The sequence below is a fragment of the Pezoporus occidentalis genome, unplaced genomic scaffold, assembly GCF_034315485.1.
Source record: "Pezoporus occidentalis ecotype Australia unplaced genomic scaffold, CSIRO_AGI_Poc_V1 ctg17, whole genome shotgun sequence".
NCBI lineage: Eukaryota > Metazoa > Chordata > Aves > Psittaciformes > Psittacidae > Pezoporus > Pezoporus occidentalis.
The window spans coordinates 2,673,574-2,683,592 of NW_026913531.1; positions in this window are offsets into that span (position 1 = coordinate 2,673,574).

The following is a 10,019-nucleotide window of genomic DNA, read 5'->3' on the forward strand; positions in this document are numbered from 1 at the left end:
TTACTCAAGTAACCTGGTATTACTGCTGTGAGGCTTGAGTTTTGACAGTCTCTCATTTGCTGGGAACTGTCTAGATTGTATGGCTGTCTAGATCGTATGGCTTGTATGTCTTAAGGAAAATTTGTTGCTAACTTCCATTGCTAGAAACAAGCTAGTTTTCTTCTAATAAGAGTGCAAGAGAATAACTGCATCTGTCTTTTGAAAGTACCTCTGTTGTGGGATAGATAAAACCAGCCACACCTCCTACAGCTCTTGAAGAATGTAGCAATTTAGTTTCTACTTCAGAGTCCAAGCCAGATGAAGAAAGCTTTGGAAAAAGGTATGAGGTCATGGAAGGTGGCTGGAGCTCAGATGGAGTTTTCTGAAAATGTTGGATGATGTCAGGAAAGAACAGTTTAAAGAAGCTAAGAGGAATAGGAGCCCTGCTTGAGGACAGATGGAGGTTAGGAATCCCCACAAGCAGTAAGTGATCTGAGTGATGGAGTATGGGAATAAGGTGGAGCCAGCAGTCTGTTATTTCTCTACACTTTCTTGTGGAAGGAAAAAGAACTAGAGAGACAGGCTAGTAGGAAAAACTGAAGGTGTTGCTTCACTAACAAGATACAACTAACTCAGAACAGGCTTTCAGACACAATACTAACCTACTTAAAACTTATTCGAATATGCTAATTTATGAGCTATTTACAATTAACTGACTTAATCTTAGTTTGCATAAAAGTTCAGCTTTTTTTTTTTCCTTGACATATCAGGAAATGATCTTACATGAGCGTAACCTTTACTACAGTTGCGTCAAGGAGCTGCAGATGAAGACCAAGATCTTTGGCTCTAGTTGCTGCACAAGCTTGACACAGACAGCCCCAAAACTAGTTTGCTTTTAACTGTGCTGGGCACTGTTGCTCATGCTACTCTTTGAGGGATTCTGCTCAACACCAGGGCTTTCCTTCTGTTTAGGACAAAACTGTACATCTCGGTGATGTACCAGTCTACTGAATTTGGGCTTTTTCTGTCAAATAATGACTGTTAATCTTCCTGCTTGCATTTTCTGGAGCTGTCATTGCCCACTGTATTGAACAGAACAGATATTGGAAGTGACTTAGAAGAAACTGAAGTCAAGAGGGTTGGAGAGAGTAAGAACTACTTTTTTGTCTGTTGCCAAGTAGTTGATATGCTGTGAGAGATCCAAATTAATGTAACAGACCTCTTTTGAGCTGTTGAAACTGTTAAATTGCAGACCCTTTAAGTTTAACTATCACTCCATTCTGAAAGGCCAAAAAATCTGGGACTTGATGTAAGAGAACAAATAGTTTCTCATTTTCAGAACAGGAAACTTGAACTGCCTAATCAGGCTTTCCTTAGTGGAAAGAGAAGAGGAAAGCACTTGATACCTAAAGATTTAAGTGCCGTCAGTGCTATTTGATCATACAAGCATTACAATGATTGTTTTCCTGGATTTTTTTTTTCATCTGATAAGCTCATATAGTTTATGAGGCTTAATCAAATAGAATCCTTTCTTTGAATGTAGAGAAAATGTTAGCAGGGCAAAAGCCAGTACTGAAAACGACATGGGATTTTTAACATCAGGTACCTTGATGTTGTCAGATGTTGTAGGAATATTCTATTTGGCATTTGTGGATAAAAAAATTTGGAGGGGAAAAAAGTATCAGAGGCTTCACAAACCTTAACTTTTCTAGTGCATTGCTACAGTTCTTACAGTTCTAGAGTTCTTAATGACATGTTAGATATCTTATGCACTAGTACATTTACATGAAGATAATTCTGTGATAATTCCAAATGATCATTCAACTGGAGAAATGACCTTCTTTAGCCTGACTGCTGTTCTATCAATGCTTAATATTAAAAGTGAAAAATGCATGTAAATGGATCAATAGAAAATGGGCAAAATGCATACTGAAAATCAATACAAGAAAAGGGAGGTGGTAATTCTTGTTACTGTCATATCTGAAAATGTATCTTTCAGTTTAGGAAGTCACACAACTTGAAAGTTGATGAACAGTCTGTAATGTGCCTGAAAAATGCTGGTGGTTGTTGACAGTGGCCTGGCTTAAAAAGATTTGGTAAGAAGTGAGACCATGGATTTTTTTTTTTTTTTTGTTACAAATACAGTAACACATTTCTGAACCCATCTAAGTGTGATGTGATGCAAGACGGCTTTAAAATGCCAAACCAGGCTCAGCAAAGTAGCCTTATGTTATGCTAGTGCATATCCCAGAAGCTGTACTGTGAGCAGGGACCCATCAAAATGCAGCTTTGATTCTCAAAACTGCTATTATACAGCCCAGATTGTAGTTCCACAGCAACTGTTTCTTCCTCACATTTGCCAGTTCAATGATTGCCCCAGACACACTGCCCCTATGCAAAGGGAGCAGCAAAACCAAGTCAAACATGGAACCAAAGGCTCAAGACTGGGAGTTTTTCACCCATTATGTTTGTATTGTACTGGTGTCCCATTTCCACAATGAGTGCTTGAGCACGCTTTCCCAGTGAAAATTGCTTTTCAGCTGATGCTCTGGATTTGAACTGGATGGGCATTGCAAGTGAAAATAGGAAGCAACAGGAAAAGCAGGGCAAGATAAAAAGGAGTTTGCATAATTCCTGATTTGGCTGTTATTAGCCCTTTCACTTGCACTTTTATCAGTATCTATATCCTACTAGTTTTGTGTCAGTGTATTATTTTTGTTTGTTAATTTTTTGGTCAAGAAACTAAATTCCTAAAGAGCTTTTTAGGGTAAATGTATTTCCTTTATCAATTTAGTCTTTCCAAAGGCTGTCCAGTATCACATTAAAGGGGCTATATTAAACAGTGAAGAGCAAGTGTGCTGCCTGTAGTTACACCCTCCAGTCAGAGTCCTATGGTGACTGTTTCAAACAGCAAGAAGCAATAGAGTAACCAATATGCCTCTCGTTGCCAATATACTCGCCCATTGTTTTTTGACGTAAAGCAATTGCAAAACAATCCTCAACCATAAGATGTGCCCATACTGGTTAGAAAAGTTGGCTTGAGGCTTAAAATGACACTAAATTTTACTTTGATTTGAGCCTTCAAGGAATCTCGACCATCTTTCAGTATATGAATAATGCAGTGCTTGGCACCATGGGACACCAAGTCTTTTCCAGGGACTTAGGGATTTAAGCTTGTATAGGAAATGGAGCCATCTCTGAAGTGGATTAAGATGGCAAATGAAGAGAAGGAAGTCCTGTATTAGAAACACAGACCTATCCTTAGCATTGCTTTTTGAACAGCTGGGATGAAATACAGCATTGGCTATTCCATCCTAAAACAATTGTTCTGTTAGTTTCCTGCTCTTTCCAGGAAATGTTGCCGGTTGGGGGTGTTGTAATACATATGTAGAAGAGGTGGGGTTATTACTATTTGTTCCTAGCTCTGGCAATACTGTGCCAATTGCACACAACAGATCAGTTTCTGTTCAGTCATCACTCTTGGATATCTTCCAGTTAGCCTCTGTGGAGGCTGGTGTGGTCATGAATTTCCCTTGCATTGACAAATGCAGAGCATTTCATGTTGATATCTGCTCTGCTTGTTTTATATTTAAAAGGGTTCTTGTTCCATTTGGAAAACAGAGCTATTGTAAACTTGTAATCAGTTGTACCAACCATAATGTTATGGCGAATCTTGTATGTTTTGGGTTGTTTAATGTTCTGGAATTCTATTTAATACTTCATATGCATAGAGTAAAAAAATACCAGGTTCACAAACAGGAACTCACAGCTGTGGTTATGGATACACAAAACGTGACACAGTGCAAATACTTGAAGAAAGTCCATCATTCACTGTACTGCCTACATGTCTTGTTGCGTCTCCATGCCTTCACACTCTAAATACAAATAAATGCTGCTGGGGAATGGGATTTCCTTCCTTTTACTGTCAGTCTGTGCATACTTAATTTCTTTTTCCTTGTCCTTGTCTAACTATGGCAGAAGGCAGCCAAGCATGGAAAATTATGATACTTGCAAGCTCCACTTGTACAGGTTAGGCTTTTTAATGTTTTCTTAGGGAAACAGGCTAAGGCTGTTGTATCTTCATTTCTCAGTTTCTGCATTGTGGTAGAGACAAGATGCTAACTGGTTACAGAGATTATGTTCTTACTAGCAAATAAATTTGGCCAGGGTTTGTAAGGAGCTCTGGCCTTGAGAGCAAATAGCACAGTACAGCTTTCTTCCAGGTGGTTAAGTCCTCTACTATGTTTTAAATCATATTTACATGCTGCCTGCTTGGATTAGCTGTGTTGTTCCCCATGCTGTATCAAGACATAGGTCTGAGGAACCTTAAGTGGTATAATTACATAGAAGAGCATGCTCATGACTAAACAGCAGCGAGGCTAGCTGCTGGTTAGCCCCCCAGGCTTACTTGGTTGACCTGAGTGGATGTAGCCACAGCCCAATCTCTCTCCTCTCCTAATTGCGGAGTAGGACACAACTTTATCTTTTCCTCTTGCATGTGGAGAAAGAGAGTGTGACATCTAAATCCTTGGGTATCTCCTTTATTGTCTATAATGTAACACACTGAGGACTGGTACCTCCTCAGATATGAGGAACTCAAGAGAAGCCTGGTCTGTAATTTCCTCCTGGGTGTCTTGCTGCACCCAGAGTCCAGGAGAGCACCCTATTTACTGGCTGCCTGTTACCTGTGACAAGCTGGAGTAGCCTGGAAAAATTGGAGACTGCATCTGTCAACGAAAGGTTTGGAATATATCCATTTCCTGGGTGTGGGAAAAAAGGTCAAAGGGAAAGATATTTTTGGCATTGTTTGTTACTCTGCTGTGCAGGTTTTGTTCGTACAAATTAACCCCGTGATGGAAGGACTCGACAGAATCTGCACTTATCTTGTGTGGGCCAGCTTTTAATGTAGTTGAGCATGTAGGCAGCTGACACTGAATACAGGAATGGATCTTGAAACTGCTGAAATGGCTGTGTGAACAACAATAGCAGCTGCTGCAGCTCTTGGCATGGCATAGCAGTAATAGCTATACTTGCAGCTGTGATGGCAACAGAACTGACGGGAAAGCCTGGAACACTTTCTGGCTTCGCACTTGGTGCTAGCTCAGGTGCTGTGACTACCTTTATGTGGCAGAAGATTCCTTATTAGAGTAGTTGGGTACTTAAAATCCAATCAGGAGTGAGCCATCAAGCTGAAGACACCATCCTCCTTAGATTCCCATCTGTGTAGTGTGTGAAGGGTTGGACTTAAGTATAAGAGCTATAGCCTCCCCTATTGTTTTTTTTAACAGGCTTATGGAGAAGGCAGAGGAACCTCCTAGCACAACATCAGCCTATGGAACTTGGTGTTGTGAACGATTCAGGTCTATAAACTGAAATGCTGTAATACAGCACTACTGAGTGGGAATGAACTGGTTGGAAAGCAGCTTTGCACAGAACGATCTCAGTGTCATGGTGCACAAGCAGTTGGGGTTGAGCCAGTAAAGACTGCTAGCACTATCCTGGCCTGCATCATGAAGAGCATTGCCAGCAGGCTGAGGGAGGTGATCCTTCCCCTCAGCCCTAGTGAGAGACTTCTGGGGTCTAATTCTGGGCCCCCTAGTACAAAAGACCTATTTGCTTCCTGGAGTGAGGTCTGTGAAGGGCTGTCAAAGGTTATTAGGAGATTGGACCATCTGACATACAAGGAGAGGCTGACAGAGCTGGGACTGTTCAGTCTTGAGAAGGCTCAGAGGATCTTGTCGACATTTAAAAATACACTATGAGAGGGGGTAAAGAAGGTGGAGCTAATCTCTTCAGTGGTGTCCAGTGAAAGGGCATGACTAAATGGACACAAACTGAAATACAAGAAATCCCACTTAAGCATAAGAAAAATCTTTGTTAACAAAATGATGGGCCTATCAGCATGTATGTTTTAAATTCTATGTTTGAAGACTGAAGGAACTTTTCTTCCTCATTCTAATCTCTTCTTTTTGAACTGTTTGAGTAGGGCTAGGCACAACTCTAGGATTAGGAATGTTTTAAACATAGTTTTAGTCAGGTCATTGTTTTTCCATGTTTCTTGCTCATGGCTTATCCAGAACTCCATGACGCTTCTACAAGCATTCAGACTCCATTGAGCTGCAGGAATGTTCCAGTATTTGCTGGTCAACAATTTTCTTTTTTTTAATTGTATGTTTCTTATACTTCTTGTTTTCTCCAAGTCTAGTTTCCAAAGCCCCAACTGCTGTTTTTCTTAGGGAGTAACAGAAGCTAGTTTTGTCTCTGTTCAGGTTTTGAGCTGCAACTCGCTAGTACAAGCACTGATAACCTTAGCACACGTCTGGCAACAATAACCAGTCCTAACAAGTTAAATAATCTTTATCTAGATTAAAATGTTTAAGGAAATCAGTCTAGAAATCATTCACCATTTCCTGCATGTTTTCACAGCTCACTCTTTCAAAAAATTTCCTGAGTTTCTCTGTATTAGCCTGTTCCCTGCTAAGTGATCCTTTTTTCCCATCTTTCTTCTGAAGAGTTCTTTTGTCATTATCCTGAGTCACAGTTCCATGTTTGGCAAAGCAACTCTGATTTTGTGCACAGATACATAAACCCACTGTGTTAAGCCCCTTTTCCCCTCATGATGGGTGTACAGTAGCTGTTCCTTGCTGTGGAGCCTCCGTTTTTTCCAATTCCCACTCTTGTTTTGATTCTTCTTGACTGGCTGTACAAATGAATATGGGAATGCTGGAAGCTTAAGGGAAAATGTATGGAGACGCACAGGTTAGCATTCAGTGAACCTAGAGACACTGTTAATTTAATTAGCATGTTTTTAATAATGGGAACACTGAAAGAAAAAACTTCTAGTAGAAGTACTATTACCGTAGTATTATTAAATCTCATAAAGGAACAAGATCCTGCTGTGATAGATTCTTTAGCTTGGTCTCTAACTTAAGGAAGTTAACTTGAATGGCAGTATCCTGAACTGGCTTTCCCTTAAGTAGCCAGATTTGTTGAGAAGCAGCCATTAATGCTGTAAGGAATAAACAAAGTTTTTCACCATCCTCAGTGGATAAAATAAAAAACACTTGTCTTGTTCAGAGCAGGACGTGTAAGTGTCACACAGAGCATGTCTAACCCCCACACATTGGTTTTGATCCCTCTTTCAGTCCTTCATCTGAGAATCATGCTTCTCAGCTGACTGCAGGGTGCCTCTGCAGCTGTGTTCCTGAATCTGCCAAGAGGTCATATGGTCTGTCACAAAGCAAAAGTGACCCTGAGCAACCTGACCCAACTGCTAAATTTGTCCTGCTTTGAGTAGTGAGGCAGACCAGATGATGTATAAAAGATTTTTCCAACCTAAATTATTGTATGATCATATGAAAAAGAAGGACCCTGTCCAGTTCCACTAACAATCAAAGACTAGTTAAGAAACAATACATGGATGCAGACAGATGGAATAGACAAGGAAACAATGAGACAGTGTAGCAGTCACCACAATCACTGGGGGTTTTAGGTCATCAACCACCTACTTGATATCAGTTTTATTCCCTAATCTAGGACAAAAAGAATAATAAGAAAACTTGGTGCACTTCTAAGTCAGTTTTTGCTCCAGGAAGGTCAGCTTGAGGAAAAAACCTTCCACACAACTTGCATGAAAATTTTACAAATAATAGGCATAGTCTAACGTTGTTGACTTGATGTGGAAGCTGGACTTTGGCAGTGAAAAAGCGTGGGAGGTAATCATCCTCAAAACAAGGAAGGGCATTTTATGTTGGGCCCTAAAGAACAGTGAGAGTTGGTAGATGTACAGAAGGAGCTAGATGAGAGGGTTAAAGTGATAATGGGCTAGACGAATTACTTCTGCAAAAGCATTCTGCAGGAGTCCAAGCAGATCAAAATGGTGTCAGCTGCTGTCAGTGAACAGAATGTTACCAGTTAAAAAATGTTCAGCTGTGTGGACAGACAGGAAAAGGTACACTTTGGTGCTGTTGTACAAGAAAAAGTCTGCAAGGGATCTAGCTATGTGAGAAAATCCAGAAAGATATCTAAGGCTGAAGCATCAACCAAGCGGTATGCCTCGCAGACAGAAAGATATTAAAGAGAGAGAGATGGGTGCCAAGAGAGTCTGGAGGAAGATAAAACCATATTTTCCGTTAGCTACCTGTGGATGATAAAAGAAGATTTTAATTTGGGTCAGGCTTAATGGCCGTAGTAGAAATAAAGCAATGAGTCATGCGATAAATATATACTTACTGACACAGTTACAAAGAGAGGGAGGCTTTGATTCAATATGCTAATGGTCAAGTCCAAGAGACTGGAGAACTAGAAGTTGGCAGTCATGCTAGTGGAGAGAGCAGACTTCAAGGAGTCCGTTGCAGATACAGGCTAATGAAGCTGATGGGAATCTTAGTTCTGAGCTTCTTCTGGGAAAGGAGCTTTGAAAGAAACCTTGACAAAACAGGTTTCCTCCAGAGAGTCACAACAGGCTCTCACAACTTTGAAGCAAGTCAGTATTTGCCCTGAGAATTGCAAACCTGGGTTTCCATAGTACAAAATACATTATGGGTGTTAATATAGGTAAAGGAGTTTTTAATTTGAGAAGTCAGAAGCAAATTATAATGCTATTTTATGACAGCCACAAAAAAACCCGAACAACCCAAACCCAAATTACCTTTGCTCCCTCACAGTAGCAAATCACTTCCCTGTGAGCATCTCATTCATCTGTTTCAAATGAACAGTATTTGGGGATATACTATTTGCTAAAAATATTTTATGATAAGATGTTGACAAATGCCTTAAAACATCTTTATTTATAGCTCTCAGGAGGATCAAATGTTGCGGACGTTAAGTGAAAGCTAATTAAAATAATACCGTGCATTATAGGGTTTTTTAGGTAAAGACCAACCAACATCTCTTGACATCTTCAGGAGAATTCTTCCAGACTTTATAAATCTGGACACCTGTGAATGCTGATGAATTGCTAGCATGGATGAGATTACCATAATTAAGATTTGGCTTTATCCCGTGATGAGTATGAATGTGTTATGTGTCGAAAGCCATCATCTTCAAAGCGGTGTAGTTTTTATTAATGGTAAAAAAGTGGTCTGTGTGCAGCTTAATGGTACATACAGGCAGGTATTTCCTTCATATTTAAACCGTGCAACTGCAGGAAGAGCAATAAAACAACGACAGAAAATACCACGCGTGTTTTGCATCAGTCATTCAACAGGTTGTAATTACAATATCCGGTAGCTCAGAAAAACCTTAAAGATAAGAAAAAACTCGCCTTGTTTCCCCTCACCGCCACACGCGCGATCCAGCGGGGCGGCTGCTGCTCCCCCCGCGGCGGAGCCCTGCCGGCACGGGCAGGAGCGCTGCTGTTCCCTGAGCCCCGGCTGGGTACGCCTGTCGCTGTTGCCTTGTCCTTCACTGTCCCCGTGGCCCCCACACTTTCCTGTTAAATCTGTGCGGAGAAGAACCAGCGGACACTAGGCCAAGGGCGTGCCCAGCGGGGGCCAGTCTCGCAGGGAGCTCCGTGAAGGAAAAGAGCAAGGAAGGCAAATACCACCACCCTTTCCCTCTGCCAGGCAGCGCTCAGGACGCTAACGGGCCGCAACGCCCCCGGCACGGTCCCCTCACACCGGGGCTGCGGTCGTCCTGGTTGGCGGGAGCCGCGGGAAGGGGAGGCTGGGCCGCTGTGTGGCTTGGTGAGGGCCTGCCCTACCTGCGGGACGCGGGGTCTTCTTACGGGGCCCGGGCTCACTCCTCCGCACGCGGGCGGTCCCGCCCTCTGGCGGGCCTGGCGGTGACGGCAGGCCGTGAACCCCCTGCGCCGCCGTGCGCCGGCTGCTGGAGGGGGTCGCGGCCTTCGGGTGGGACTCGGGCCGTTGCCTGGGGCCTGTCGCAGCTGCTGCTGCCCCAGCTCGCCCCCGGGCTGCGCGGAGGGACGTCCGCGGTGTAGGAAGAGGCCGCTCTGAGGCGGAGTCGGACAGCCTTGGCGCCGAGGGTTAGTCTCGTCAGAGCAGGCTCTGAGGCCGGGGTGGGGGAACGAGGCTTGTCCC